This window comes from Camelus ferus, chromosome 33 (genome assembly GCF_009834535.1).
Source record: "Camelus ferus isolate YT-003-E chromosome 33, BCGSAC_Cfer_1.0, whole genome shotgun sequence".
NCBI classification, from domain to species: Eukaryota; Metazoa; Chordata; class Mammalia; order Artiodactyla; family Camelidae; genus Camelus; species Camelus ferus.
The window spans coordinates 5,433,418-5,447,414 of NC_045728.1; the positions used below are offsets into that span (position 1 = coordinate 5,433,418).

The following is a 13,997-nucleotide window of genomic DNA, read 5'->3' on the forward strand; positions in this document are numbered from 1 at the left end:
GTCCTACAGCCCAGAGAGACTGGACCGCTTCCACAACCCAGCACCGTAAGAAGAGGGAGATGAGGGAACAAGTGCCTGTCGCTCTTCCCACCACGCTCTGACCGCCGCAGGAGATGGCCCCAGTCATCCAGAAGCCAGAGGGCGCGGGAAACTGGAGGAAGCAATTTACAGAGGACACCCCGGGGCCACAGAGCAAAGCGAAGAAGGGTGGAGACTGGCTGGGGGAGGAAATGAAGAATAACCAGAATAATGTGGATTTTTATTTTTTCTTTAAAAAGTGCAGCAGAAGTGATTCAAATTTGAGAAACACTGTCCTGAAAGCCGGAGTCCATAGCGCGGTTCCCAAGACCCTCCCCTGGCTGGACTTCACCCACCTCTCCATTCTAATCTCTAGCCAGGTGAAGTCACTCACAATTTTCATAGTAAACCATGTTTCAAGCCACTATCACCTTCCTAACATTAAACTCCCTGCCCAAAATATCCCTCTTCATCCCCCCTGCTTGTTTACCATCCACCTGTAAACCGTAACTCACCTTGCAAGTTTCAGCACAAATGTCAGTCCTTCCATAAAACCGCTCCTGACTGCCCTTAGCACAGATGAAGCAGTTAACTACACCCTCCTCTGGACGCCTAGTGTGATATCCACACACACAGCACTTAGAATAGCACAAAAGCATTCACCTTAGCACTAGACTCTAAGTTCCTAAAGGGCAAGGTGCGTATCTTTACTATCTCTTCATTCACACCCATTAAAAGAGTATGTCATATAGTAGAACTCAGTAAGCACTAGGAAGGAAGGAAGGAAGAAAGGAAGGAGGGAAGGAAGGAAGGAAAGAAGGAAGGGAGGGAGGAAGGATGGAAGGAAGAAGGGAGGGAGGGAGGAAGGGAGGAAGGGAGGAAGGAAAGGAGGAAGGAAATGAGACCATATGAGTATCCAAGTTTTGTCATTATAGGATCTTGAGCAATTTATTGCATCTCTGGGTCTCAACATCCTTATCAATGAAATTAAGACAATGATAACCAGGTTCTCACAGATCTTGAGAAATCTAAATGGGAAAAAGTGCAAGCCTCTAGCACCGTAGCTGACTTACTGAAAACAAATGCAAATGTTCCTTTATCTAATCATCCATTGTCTCCATCTACACACCGTCTTTCAGAAACTGAAAGCACTTGTAACTCTGATCCAGTCAGTTTTCTGGATCTATTCCTGAGTCAAAATAGCAATCATGTGGCCCCATGGATAGACCTGTCCACCGGTGCTCGTCTTTCCTTCTAAGGGAAACAAAAACCAAAATAAAAACAAACACAAAAAACATGCTGCTTCTTTCTTGATTGAGCAAGAAGGGAGAAAGTAAACTGGTAAAGACATGTGGGTGGAAATACGTGATTTCTGCTCTTCAGCAGATTTTTTTTTTCCTTCAGATGACTGACTGGCCGACTAAGTGGATGGGTGAATGAAAGAATTTTCTTCAGTATAGGAGTATGCTACTTGCATGGCTGGTGTCTCTGAATTTTATTCATGGAAGGAACCAGCTAACTTTATCCATGGAGGGAAATTGTGATCAGGCAGAACCCAAAGGAACTGCTGGTTATATGGGAAAAAGCAGAAAGAAGTCAATACTTGCTTCTTGAGATCAAGTCAAATCAAGTCAACTGTTAAGCTCTTACCTATAAGGTCATTTACAGCTCAAAGAAAATACCCCAAACCAGACCAAAACAGAGTGGACAAAGAAACACCATGAGAGGCTTTCCACGTAAACCCCCAGATGTCTGATGGACCTATATTCGTTGATGCATTTCTGCCTGAAAGTTCTAAATGAACATCGAGTGTCTGTCAGTTGATATAAAGTGATTTACTCCTAGGCTCATTCTTTTGGAGATGCTGGCCAACTTTGTGAATCTCTGTTGTAGTGAGGCAATTCTACAAATACCAACGTTATTTTTTTAGTAGAATCAACATGCTACATCACAAACTTTTTGCATGGTCATAGTGGGAAACTTCCTAGTTTATGTAACTTCAGACGTGTGTGCTTTACAGCAAAGCCAGCAAATTTAACAGTGGCTTCTGTTGGATCTGTGTTTCTTTGCAGCTCAGTTTCATGTAATGTTGTCCATGAAAAAAGGAAATGAACAATCTGAGCAAAGAGAGTAGAGGTGAAGACTCTCCAGGGATGGAGGAAATTCCTCTGACCCAAAGATCTGTGAGGTTGCTTCCTTTTTCAATTCTCCAATTTTCCTATAGCTCCTTTAAAATGCAACATGTAAAAATCTTCATAATATAGGGCACGCTCTTGTGGAAAAATTACTTTAAACTTTTACCATAATTTAGTACATTTATTTCCATCTTGTAATAGCATCTTATCGGGATTGATCTGCAGTTGATATTTGGAGTTTCCTTCAGATCTTTCCTTTGAAACTTCCCCATCTCACTACAGCTTACATATTTTGGGTTTCTGGCTTTAATTGCATTACTTGGTACCTCTTCATTCTGAGTTATGAGTTTTACTACAGCTTGTTGAGGTCATTTGAATGGCATCTCAAGGTCATTTTGAATTTTCTTTTTCTTTGCAATGAGGAATGTGTTAAGATTATTTTCACATTTTCCCACTCTGCACTTGGGACCCTGCAATGATCTGACCTCCATCCGGGACCTCTCTCTGAAGCATCACTTGACGCGCACCTCTGGTCTGCCTCACACTGACAACAGTTACCTTTCAGAAATGGTCTTGATCATTCCTCCAACTAACAAGAACATACCTTTTCAGCCTATAGTTGAAAGTACCATTTACACAATTGAAGCAAAAAACCCTACTGAGGTTAAGAAAGATCATTGTCTACTTCATCTAAGTGTCATAGCAGGAAACCATGTTGGTCTAGAAGCCTCACTTGCCGAAGTGTGGTCCATGGACTAGCAGCATCAGCTTAGAAATGCAGAATCGTACCCCTACCTGAGACCTGAGTTCAAATCTGCAATTAACAACATCTTGGTGCCCCATGTGCACATTTGAGTTTGAGAACCAGTGCTCTAGACGATGTATTTTTCTGATAAAATGTCCTGTGCTTTCCTAGATAGCTGGAAATTGATAGTTTCCTGGTTTGCCTTAAGATTGCCTCGATTTTGATGGGGCTGCAGTTTTCAGGGTAATAATTTTTCAGGGATGGCACCTACACGCACCCTCCCGCAGTCCTCAAGAACTTTCTACTTCTACATAATTTCTCTGTAGAAGTATTTACCAATTACATTATTACCTCAATATATTTCAACCTTAACTCTCCCTGCCTTTCACACTCCAAGGAAACTTGAAGTAGCTTAACAGGTTATATAAAGGAAAAATAAGATTATTGACTTTCTTCGCACGGGTACCCAGTACCAAATTCTTAACTGATTGAAGGGCAATGTTTAAGCAAAATAGAAGCGTGAACATGTATTCACATTTACACCAGAGGAATTTGATTCAGAAGACGCTGGCTCTTGTAACAAGCTGTTTTATAATCTCATGGGCAACCTGCTACTTCCTTGGACCATGGGCTTCACTGCAGAATGTAGAAGGCATGGGCTTGGAGGTAGTGCTGGGTTGCGATGATAACTCTGTTACTAATTAGGTGGTCATTGGCTGATGCTTAACCACCTTCAGTTCAGATTTAGCATATGTAAAATGAAACAGTAGTACCTACTTTATGGACATGAGCATCAAATAAAACAATGCATGAAAAAACACCTCTCTGGACCATACGGGGTACTCAATAAATAATTGTTGTTATTGTTGTTAAAATGACACTCAAAATTGTTATTGCTAAGGATTGAGACCTTCTCTTAATAATTCAGTATTTTATCCCCAGTGCTTGGGGCTCATTAACTATGTGCTGAATTAACGATTAAATGGATGGATGGATGGACAGATGGATGGATAGATGGATGGATGGGTCTAGCTTTCCTGACCTCTAAAGTGAAAGATTTGTAATAAATGATTACCAAATTATCCTCTACCTTTAAATTTTGACCTGTATTATAAGTAATCCCTAGATTTGTGCTTAGCATTGATTTCTAGACATGACTAAACCTTAAAAACAAGAATATGGGCGTGTTCAGAAGGCAAACTGCGCTATGGCCAAGGATAACATAACAAAGCATACCAGGGGAAGCCAAGGGGAAAAAACCGTGACATCCCAGGGAACACGTTCCACCAGCCACTCTGGTTGTGAATGTCATCCATTGTTGCTTTCAGCAAACCAGGGATCCAGAAAATAGGTAAGTGCTAATGACCCCAGGGAAAAAGCAGCCTATCTATTTTCATACGCACACCTAGAAGAAATTACACCTTCCTGACAACTTGATTTAGATGAAATGTCATGAGAAAAAGAATGTGCTCAATTTTTCAACAGGGAGAAAAAAAAAATCCAGTAGAAAACTCAGTTAGGTCTTGGGGGTAAGATTTTCTTGATATTAAGCTGATGATGCCCTGTGTGCAATAACTGCCCCTTGACTTTTATTTGTATAAAGATAGTTTTCTTCACAGGTTCAATCATTTTTAATCATTGCCTCTGCTTGGGACCTGACCCTGTACAGTGCAAGAGATTGGAAAATATTTCTTGAATGGAATTACTTCATTTAACCCTCACGAGTATAATTCTGGATAGCGGACACAAGAGATTTAGGTAGTTTTATTTTGTGGTTTTCAAGGTTCTGAAAGGCTAAAAATTACTCAAGCACACTTGGCGAATACTAATAAAGTCAGGTCTTGAACCACTGACCGTTGTCCCAAAGTCACTGCACAAACCAGGACGTCACACTACCTTTGGTGGCCACAGAAGCTGGATTGAGACCAGGAGTCATTCGTTCAGTTAATATTCATTGGACACATCCTAGGTACTAAATATATAATGATAAACAAATCAAACATAATTACTGCCCCAGGTAAAGTTGTTAGGAGACGAAATAGGCTGAAAAAAGATGAAGCTATGTTGCCCAACTCCTACCAGGACTATCCTTTGGCAACTGGATAACCCATCTAAAATATTTTTTAAAAACCTGTAACCCCTCAGAGGACTCAGCGATAGACTTTCAAATGGCAACAACGTTTAGTGACCAGGAGGATTTCCATGCAAATCTGTCCTCTGCTTCTGGTCGGCCAAGTGCCCCTGGGAATGTCAGGAGGTCCACTTTTCCGAACATCAGTTTCATCATCTCCAAAGACAGGGATACAATGTACACTTTGAGGAACCATGAGAACAAAAGGAAGTTTAATACAAGAAAGCCTGGAAGGCAGGGCCTATCACAGAATAAGAGCTCGAAAGACTTTCTTTTCTTTCCCCTTTTTCACTTCCTGTCCTAAAAGTCAATGGCAAGCACCTTGATTTCCTTCAAAGACATGAAGTCCCGTAAAAAGCAAACGAAAGAGGCATAGAAAGGGGAAACGGGGTGCCTGGCTGCCCAGTTGGAATGTGACTCTACATTTCAGCAGAGGCTGGATGGTACCCTCCCAGCAGCTCCGGCGACTTACGAATAGGCAGCTCAGCGCCACGTGGCTTAGCCTCCCCGCAGAGCCGTAGCAAGGGGGCAGCCGTGGTTTCACATCCAAGAGCTTTGGGGATGGCTCTCCCGGAAACCAGAGTGGAGTGGACAACCACCACGTATCTCCGGCTCCAAGCATTCCGAGTGTCTATAAAGAAGAATGCTGAGCGTCTTTAAGGAAAATATGATTATTAAAAATTATTGTGGCGCTTCTGTGACTTGTTCCCAATATGCCTCTCTATTCTGTCCTGTTATTTGTTTATCCTTAAACATTCTCTACCCTACCCAAACTGCATTATTTTATTTTCCTTCAGTTTGTTCTGAGTTTTGCTGACTTGGATCATGCTGTCCTCTCCCTATGGAATGACTTTTTCCCTTTGCTACTTCAAACCTAACAGTCCAACAAGACCCAGACCAAACACTCCTTTCCCGTCAAATTTTCCTGAAATGCCCACCTACCATCCCACTGCCAGCTGAAATTAAACTTCCAACTCTGGTTTCTCTTTGCACTGCCTGCCTACTTCTTGCTGCACTCTCGTTTTCCATCATGTATTAATGTAATCTCTGTATATGCCTTATCTTCCCTTTTAGATCTGAACTTCCGTGAAAGCAGGAACCACATTGGAGTCATTTTTATGTCCTGATGGAACCACAGTTGATTAACATATAAAGAAAGCTAAACAGGTCTTCATGAAATGAAGAAGACAGTTGTTATGATGATGATGACAGTTGTTATGATGATGATGGTGGTGGTGGTGGTCATGATGATGGTGATGATGATGGTGGTGATGATGATGGTGATGATGGTGGTGATGATGTTGATGGTGATGGTGATGATAATGATGATGATGATCAACTAACATTAATTAAAGGTTACTATGTGTCAGGCCTTCTTCTTGGGTTCTTTGCATGGCTTATCTCATTGAAGTCACTCCATAAACCTATGTAGTAGTAACTGCAGTTACTATCTTCAAAGATGCCAAGTTACCTACCCAGAATCACATAGCAAGAACATGGATTTTAACCAAGTCATTTTTCTTCAGAGATAGCATGAAGAACTATAAAAATTATGGTAAGGGTTAATTTTATGTGTCAACTTGACTGGGACAGGAGGTGTCCAGATTAAGTATTATTTCTAGATGTGTCTGTGAGGATGTTTCTGGATGAGTTAGCTTTTGAACCTGTGTACTCAGTGAAGTAGATGGCCTTCCCAAAGTGGGCGGGCATCATCCAATCCATTGCTGGCTGAAATGGAACAAAAAGGTGAGAAAGGAGGCATTCCCTTTTTCCCTCCTGCCTCCCTGCTTGAGCTGAAACATCTTATCTTCTCCTACCCTCATACTGGGGTTTACAGCATCAGCTCCCTGGTTCTCAGGTCTTCAGACTCAACCAAACTGGAATGACAATTTTCCTGAGTCTCCAGCTTGCAAATGGCAAATTGTAGGACTTCTCAGCCTCCCTAATTGCAGGAGCCATTTCCCCATAATAAATTCTATCTATATATCTGTCAATATCTCTTACTGGCTCTGGTTCTGGTTCTCAGAGAACCCTGACAAGTACCACTACCTGACTTACCTCCATTTTTTGTCCTTACATTCTCATAGTTTTAGGAAAGCACTCCTATAATTTTGGAATTACATAGCCTCTAAAGAAAACTTTCAGACTCATTTCTTCTTTATACTCTTTTTCCCTCCTATCTTTCAAAAATGAGGCTTTTAACAACCACTTAGTGAGAAGACATTGTGGTTAATTCTGACCAGAACAAAGCTAAAAGGACGCCCCGGCTGAGTGGACACAAACCTTTGATGCATCCGGAGTCCTGGCTGAGTCAAGTGCTTTCAACCTCCCTTCAAAAGGAATTATTCCCACAGGATTATATTTAAAGCCCTGCGGACATTAACAAAAGCAGATGCATCGGAGCAGCAAGACATATACCAGGAACTGCAGGACAGGAGGAGATCCCCAAGTTCCTCCCTCACTCCACAGGTCAAGTTAATGCGTAAGTGCCATCGCAGAGTGTGGACACCCCAAAAAGTGAATAGCTCTGTACCAGTTAGCATTCTAATGAAGAGATACATGGTGCACATGATCAAGGACTAAAACAGGTGGTTCCAGCAAACCTCAGACAGAGTGACGGGGAAGGGGAGAGAGTAACATGTAGGCTGGGGTCTGGCACGAGGGAGGGTGTGATGATGAGGAAGCAAGGTGGCAGGATTCCAGGATCTCTGAGCTCTCTACAGTTCTGCTCCCCCATCTGGAATGGTCCTCAGGGATTCAAGGCAAACAGAAGCAGCACTAACTGCGGGCTCATTAAAATGGCACGGGGCACATTTCCATTAGAATTCCTGACATGTGGATGGAGAGTACGGACCTGGGTCATTTCTTGGCTTCCCCTGGCCCTCTTGCCCTGCCCCTGCCCAGTGTCTCTCTTTGCACTGGCTTCCCTTTCTGGTCCGGGGTCCCCTTTACTCTCTCATTTTCGCAGCCGTTTCCCTGACGTTTTCCGTATATGAACACAGCACACGGCCTTGCACGATGTGGATGCTCAAGAAACATTTATAGGCGGGTGGGGGGGTGATTTGGCAAAGGTCTCTAGTCTTTGTATCTTTGGCACGTAGCTAATCAATAAAGGCTGATTGGAATAGAATGAGGGCTGTGTGGCCAAAGAAACGTTTTTCTGAAGCTCAATGGCTTGATTTCGGAGAGCGGTTGTGCCTTGGCAAGAAGGTGTCCATTTCCAAATTCACAGCATAAATTCCGTTTAATTAGTGACATGAACTAGATGGCCACAGCTGCTGTTTCTTGCAGCGGCCAAGGGCCTGGGGGGACAAAGCAGCGGCAAGTGCAAAATGACTCAAATGCTCGGGGAGCAGAGCATGGTGGGCACAGATGGGCCCTGCAGACCTCTCCCTGCTCCACCGCCCAGGCCCAGAGGAAGTGACTCCAGAGACGCAGAGACACACCTCCTGGCGCCCGGCCTTTAGGTTTCCCCAGGGGGGTCTTGGGAGCCCAGGAAAGTTTCATCGTTTTTATTTTCACACACGCATTCAAAAAGGAGCTATGAAGCAGCCTCATTTAGCAGACTAAATGTAGAATTTACAGTCAAAAGATGGAGCTTAAGAATTGTTATTTTTGAACAGGTGTTTTTTTTAAATTGAATTTTAGTTGCTATACAATGTTGTGTTAGTTTCCAGTGTAGCACACAGCGATTCAGTTATATGTATATTATTTTCCCTATAATACTCTTTAAAGTCTGCTCCGACAGACAAATGGTACGAGGCTTGACAAATGTATCTGATGACAAAGTCATCTCTAAAAGGGTATCAGTAATAAAACAAGGCAAAATGATACTCGTTTCATAATTACCGTTGTAACTGGGATGGCGGAAATGTAATGTTTGGATGTCTATGTTATTACTAATGCAAAATTAAGAATTTATGTACACTCAAAAGTTCTCTTTTTAATGGGAAATAAAATCCAAGTGAATGACTTAAAAAAAAAAAAAAGGAGACAACATCTGACTCCATCTGCAAACACTAGCCATGTGCCATTAAGTTACCCGCTTTTTGGCTTTGAGCCTCCATTTCCCAACCTGCTAAACAGGAATGACAGTTCTGGCTCTAACCACCTCAGCAGTATGCTGCAGTTATCAACTGAGTCTGTGCACACGTGTTTAGCAAAGAGCAAAGTATCGTGTAAATGCAGATGAGTTCATCTTTACCAAACAAGTGGCCCACTTGTGGACAGAACACGGCCCGCTACCCTGTTAGGGACATTTTTGCTCCGTAATCCCATCCACTTCACACAAAACCGCTGTGCAGGCAGTAGTACCTTCCCTTTGCAAGGCAGGAGATTAAAGACGGGTTTCATGTTTGCGAGCGGTCACAGAGCTCACGCATCTGGATTCACCTCGTTTCTGCTCCTAATCCTGTGGAAACGGAGCCCTTGGCCCCGACTCTAAGTCTACCTGTGGTTCACATTTGGGCTCACAGCTTTAAACTGCGGTAGAGCACCGCTGGCCCTCTGTACCCTGGGTTCCACATCCACAGAACCAAATGCTGAAGGATTTTTTTTTTTAATTCCAGAAAGTTCCAAAAAGCAAACCTTGAATTTGCCTCCAGCACTTACATTTCACCGACCTATAGAACATTTGCACTCTATTAGGCATCATGAGTGATCTAGAGATGATTTAAAGAACACGGGAGGATGTGTGTAGGTTATATGCAAATACTGTGCCATTTTACATAAAGGCCTTGAGCATCCTTGGATTGGGTGTCTGCAGGGGGTTCTGGAACCAGTGTCCCAAGGGTACCAAGGGATGACTGCACTGTCTTCTGAACTCCCACACTCAGGCACGATTCATCCAGCCCTCCCATCCGTATGCTCACTCTACGTGTAAGGCATTATTTTCAATCCTGTGGAATATTTTTAAATGTGTTAGTGGCAATGTCTTCCTTCATGAAGCTTACATTCCAGACGGAGAGAAAAATCGGGGAAAATTACTTACAATACCATGTATCACAGACCGATGACCAGCTGTGCTGTTAAACACTGACTATATAATAAACTCCCTTCTAAGCATTTCAAATGTACCAGCTGTGGACATAAATGAAGACCACCCAGATGAGGAAAAACAATTTATTCAGAGCTTGCTGTGGCAAAGGAGGCAGTCACCATCACTTGCTTCTGGCTGAGACTCAAACGCAGGCAGAGAGTGAGAGCGCTTTATAAAGGGGGAAGGGAAGGCTCCGGGCACGCCCTGATCGGAAGCTGTTGGTATGGGGAAGCTGGAGGCGGGCCAGCTGGAGGTGCGACACCCTGCGTGGCCAGTGAGGGGAGCATGCTTGGCTTTCTCTAATTAGTCCTAAGTAGGAAGCAAGGCAAAAGTCAGGGAAGCTGATAGTGCTTGCCACGCAGGTTGTGGCTTGGACTAGTCACTTCCTGGACTAGTCATGGAAGACTGTAGGGTGTTCTGTTCTCAGACATGTCTGGCCACTGTCCATTTGTGTATTCAGTCTCTCATAATTCACTTACCACCATCGTGTGGCACAGATACTGTGTTAGCCAGAGGAAACTGAGGCACAGAGGGATGAATTAACCTGCCCAGAGTCACACAGCTAGTAAGAGCCAGAACCGTGACTCGAATCCAGGCTTCCCCCAGAACCCGTGCCCTCACCCACCACACTAACGCCGTTGAATAACAAAAGATCAGCCACACGAAAGGAAATGGGCAAAGAACCAGAGCAGAGAGTTTACAGAGAAGAAATGCAATAACTCAAGATTAAAAAGGACGTTCAGACCTAACCAAATTCAGGGGAATAGAAAATAAATTACAACCAGATACCCTTATGATTTTACCTACCTGGTTGGTAAAGATCAAAAAGTCTGATGATGTGCAATGTGGGTGAACTTGTAAATTTGAAAATCTGTGAAGGAGAATTTGATAATATGGATCAAAACTACAAAGACACCTCTCTTTGTCCCAAGTTTTATTCTTAGATATTTATCACACAGATAGAAAGCCATGAGAGAAACGACATACACACAGGGATATTCGTGATCACATTTGTAAGAGCAAGCCCTGGGACAGGAGCACTCACCATTCTCAATGCTCATGTATTAACTCACTAATTCCCCATAATGATCCTAGGAGGCGGGCACTCCCTCCATAGTTTACTAGATGAGTCAACCAATGTACAGAGAGCTTAAGTAAGTTGCCCAAGGTCATAGAGACAAGATTTAGACTCAGGCAGACTGGCTCCAAATTCTGTTCTTAACCGCTGTGCTATGCTGATTCACCACCAGAGTTACAGAAGACATGGTTCTACAGGTACCAATATATAATGATCTCCAAGAAATAAAATGAGAAAAAAAAAAAAAAACACAACACAGGGCAAGCTCCAGAATAATATGTATGTGTGTTAATTGGATCTATAACACATAAATATATATAAACATTATATTATATGTATATGACATGTATGGAATATACTCAGAAGGTGAGAGGAAGGACAGGGTTGAGGAAGAGATACGTCCACCATAAAAAGTTATTTTTTGAATTTTGGGCCATAGACATGTTATTAAAAACATAAGGATAAGCACTGAATTAGCTCATATCACTTTCCTGCTGGAAACCCTAGAGTTGCTCCTATGGTACTGAGAACAACCAACTGCAGACTCCCTGGCACCGTCGAGGCCCCGCCTGAGCTACCCCTCCCCCTCTGGAGTGTGCAAATCTCCTTCTAGGTCATGCTGTGCAGTGTCTCAGGCCTCCTTTCACAGCTTAAACATGCTGAGCTGTTTCCCACCTCAGGGCCTTTGCACATGCTGTACTTTCTGCCTAGTTTCTTTTTTCCCACATTTTGCAACCACTTGACCGCCTCTCATCCTGCAGGCCTTGCCTTAGCTTCCCAAGGAAACCATCTCAAGTTGTTTCCCTCATTCCTGTTATTTATCAAGTACCTTCTTTTATTTATTTTTCTCAATTAGCATGACTCATAAGCTGTAATTACTTATTTTGATTCTACTTTCTTAATGCCTTTTTAATTTGTTATTTCCTTTCCCACAACAGGACTGTATTTGTCTTCGTTTGCATGACAGTGCCAGCACCTATCACAGTTCAGAGCAAATAGCAGGTCCTCAATATTAATTTGCTAATTAGCCCTGTTATTCATATAGAAAGAAACCCAGCACGCAAGAGAATTTGAAGGGCAGGACTTTTCACTCCCAGCCTACAGCACAGTGGGAGGCAGGAGGATTTCACAAGAAACCTTACCTTCACTTATTGAAAGGGTCCCCCAAATCTTGAAACGAAGTAGTTGCATGATCTGTGAGGGAAAGATAAACGCACCAGCTTTGATGTTATAGAGGCCAGAATTCAAATTTCTGTCAGCATATTCTGTGGCTCTGGGTAAAAAATTAACACCTAAGAGCTTGAATTGTGTCATCTGCAAACTTGGGATGGTGAAAATACGGTGAGGATTGAATAAAACAAAATGTGTAAATCTTGGCCCATAACAGTCCCTCAGTTAATGGTGATTGTTAACACCTCCTCACTCTTTACCCGAGCACACAGATGCCTTCAGAGAGGGAATCAGCAACAATTGACAGCCAAGCCTGCTTGAGGGTCCCGCGTCCCTCAGAGTCTGGAAGGAGGGTCCCTCCCCCCAGACTGCTGTCACTGCTGTTGCTTTGGCCCCACCGTGGCATGGGACAATAGCAAACCCTAAGCATCACAGTCCTTCGCTCTGCGGTGTGGAGCCGCGTCTCCATAAACAGCGTGTAGTGTTGCCGGGGATGCGACTCCATCAGCGTCACCCAGGTCCCATTGTCGCCATCAGCCTGGAGCACAATGGCCACATGTCAGGGCCTTTCAAACGCTTTCATTAAGGAGGATTTGGATGTCTTTTTTATATTATTATTATTCCTTTTCTCCTTGGGCTGTGCAGCCAATGTTGTCTGGATGCTGTGAAGCAGACGGGTTATCACTGACCTGCTTCTTCCCCGGGTTCTCGAAGATCAGAGAACCCGCCTGTTCCGAGGAGAGGCGGACCCCGGGGCTTCAGGCCGGCCTGGGCACCGCGGCCGGCTGTGCCCGAGACGGGCTTGAGATCCCTCACACGCGAGTCACGCTTCCCCGGCAGTCTGCCTGTCGTGACCCACGGGAGCAGAACGAGGCAGTGACCCTGGAGACGGGAGCCCCGCCGGCCCCTGCGGAAGGGTGCCCTAAAGGCGGCCGAGAGGGGAGCTGACACGCCCTTCAGGGCTCCGCCCGGTTCCAGAGGAAGGATGTGCACTCCCGGTCTGCTGTTTCCCGGAGTCCAGCCTCCAGGCCCCTCAGATTTCTCCCCACCGTTCGAGGAGGAAAAACAAAGACAGCCAGCCAAAGAAAGAGAGAACTCTGCCAGCCAAACTCATCAGCCTGTCCTCAGGCTCTGAGAGCGTGAAATGGAAATGGCCGGTCTCCAGTGAGCCTGCTCTGACTGTATTATTTCAAAAGGCTCTGGACACAGATTAACTCCCTTTGCCTGCTGTTTAGCTTTTGTTTTTCCTTCTCTGTCTTCTTCTAGGGAATGAGAACGAGATGCTCGGTGATGAATTCGTCGGCCGGCACTCTGCCCCCACCACAAATCCTTGACGTGCCTCTCTCACCGCTTCTGGACGGGAACGTTCCATCTCGGAGCCATGCTCCTCATTCTGTCAACCCAGACACACTCCTTCAGCGCCGCCCCAAACAGCCACGCCACGGCCATCAGGGAGCAGAGAGGAGGGAGCGAGGCAGGGGGGCGACTCCTCTCCTCACCGGGACGGGCGGGACACATCCATCTCCCAGCAGTCGGCTCCCGTCCGCAACAGCTTTCCATCCACTTCGCAGTGGTGCAGATGGCCTCTCTCTGGCAATGTTGAGCTGCTCTCCTTCCAGCACCTCGAGGGGCCCTGGCAGGAGGTGAGCCACCTACAGTGAGTGATGACATTGGCCTCCCCC

The 13,997-nt window shown here is 44.5% G+C and overlaps 1 long non-coding RNA gene across 1 annotated transcript; it reads right to left on the reverse strand.

Annotated features, from left to right (window-relative positions):
- Positions 1–10,913: 10,913 nt before the first annotated feature.
- LOC116661141 lies at positions 10,914–13,759 on the reverse strand. Its single transcript, XR_004316905.1, has 3 exons — positions 13,664–13,759; positions 12,288–12,339; positions 10,914–10,938 (listed from the first exon to the last, which is right to left on the reverse strand). It is a non-coding gene; the product is annotated as an uncharacterized LOC116661141 (long non-coding RNA).
- Positions 13,760–13,997: the final 238 nt, after the last annotated feature.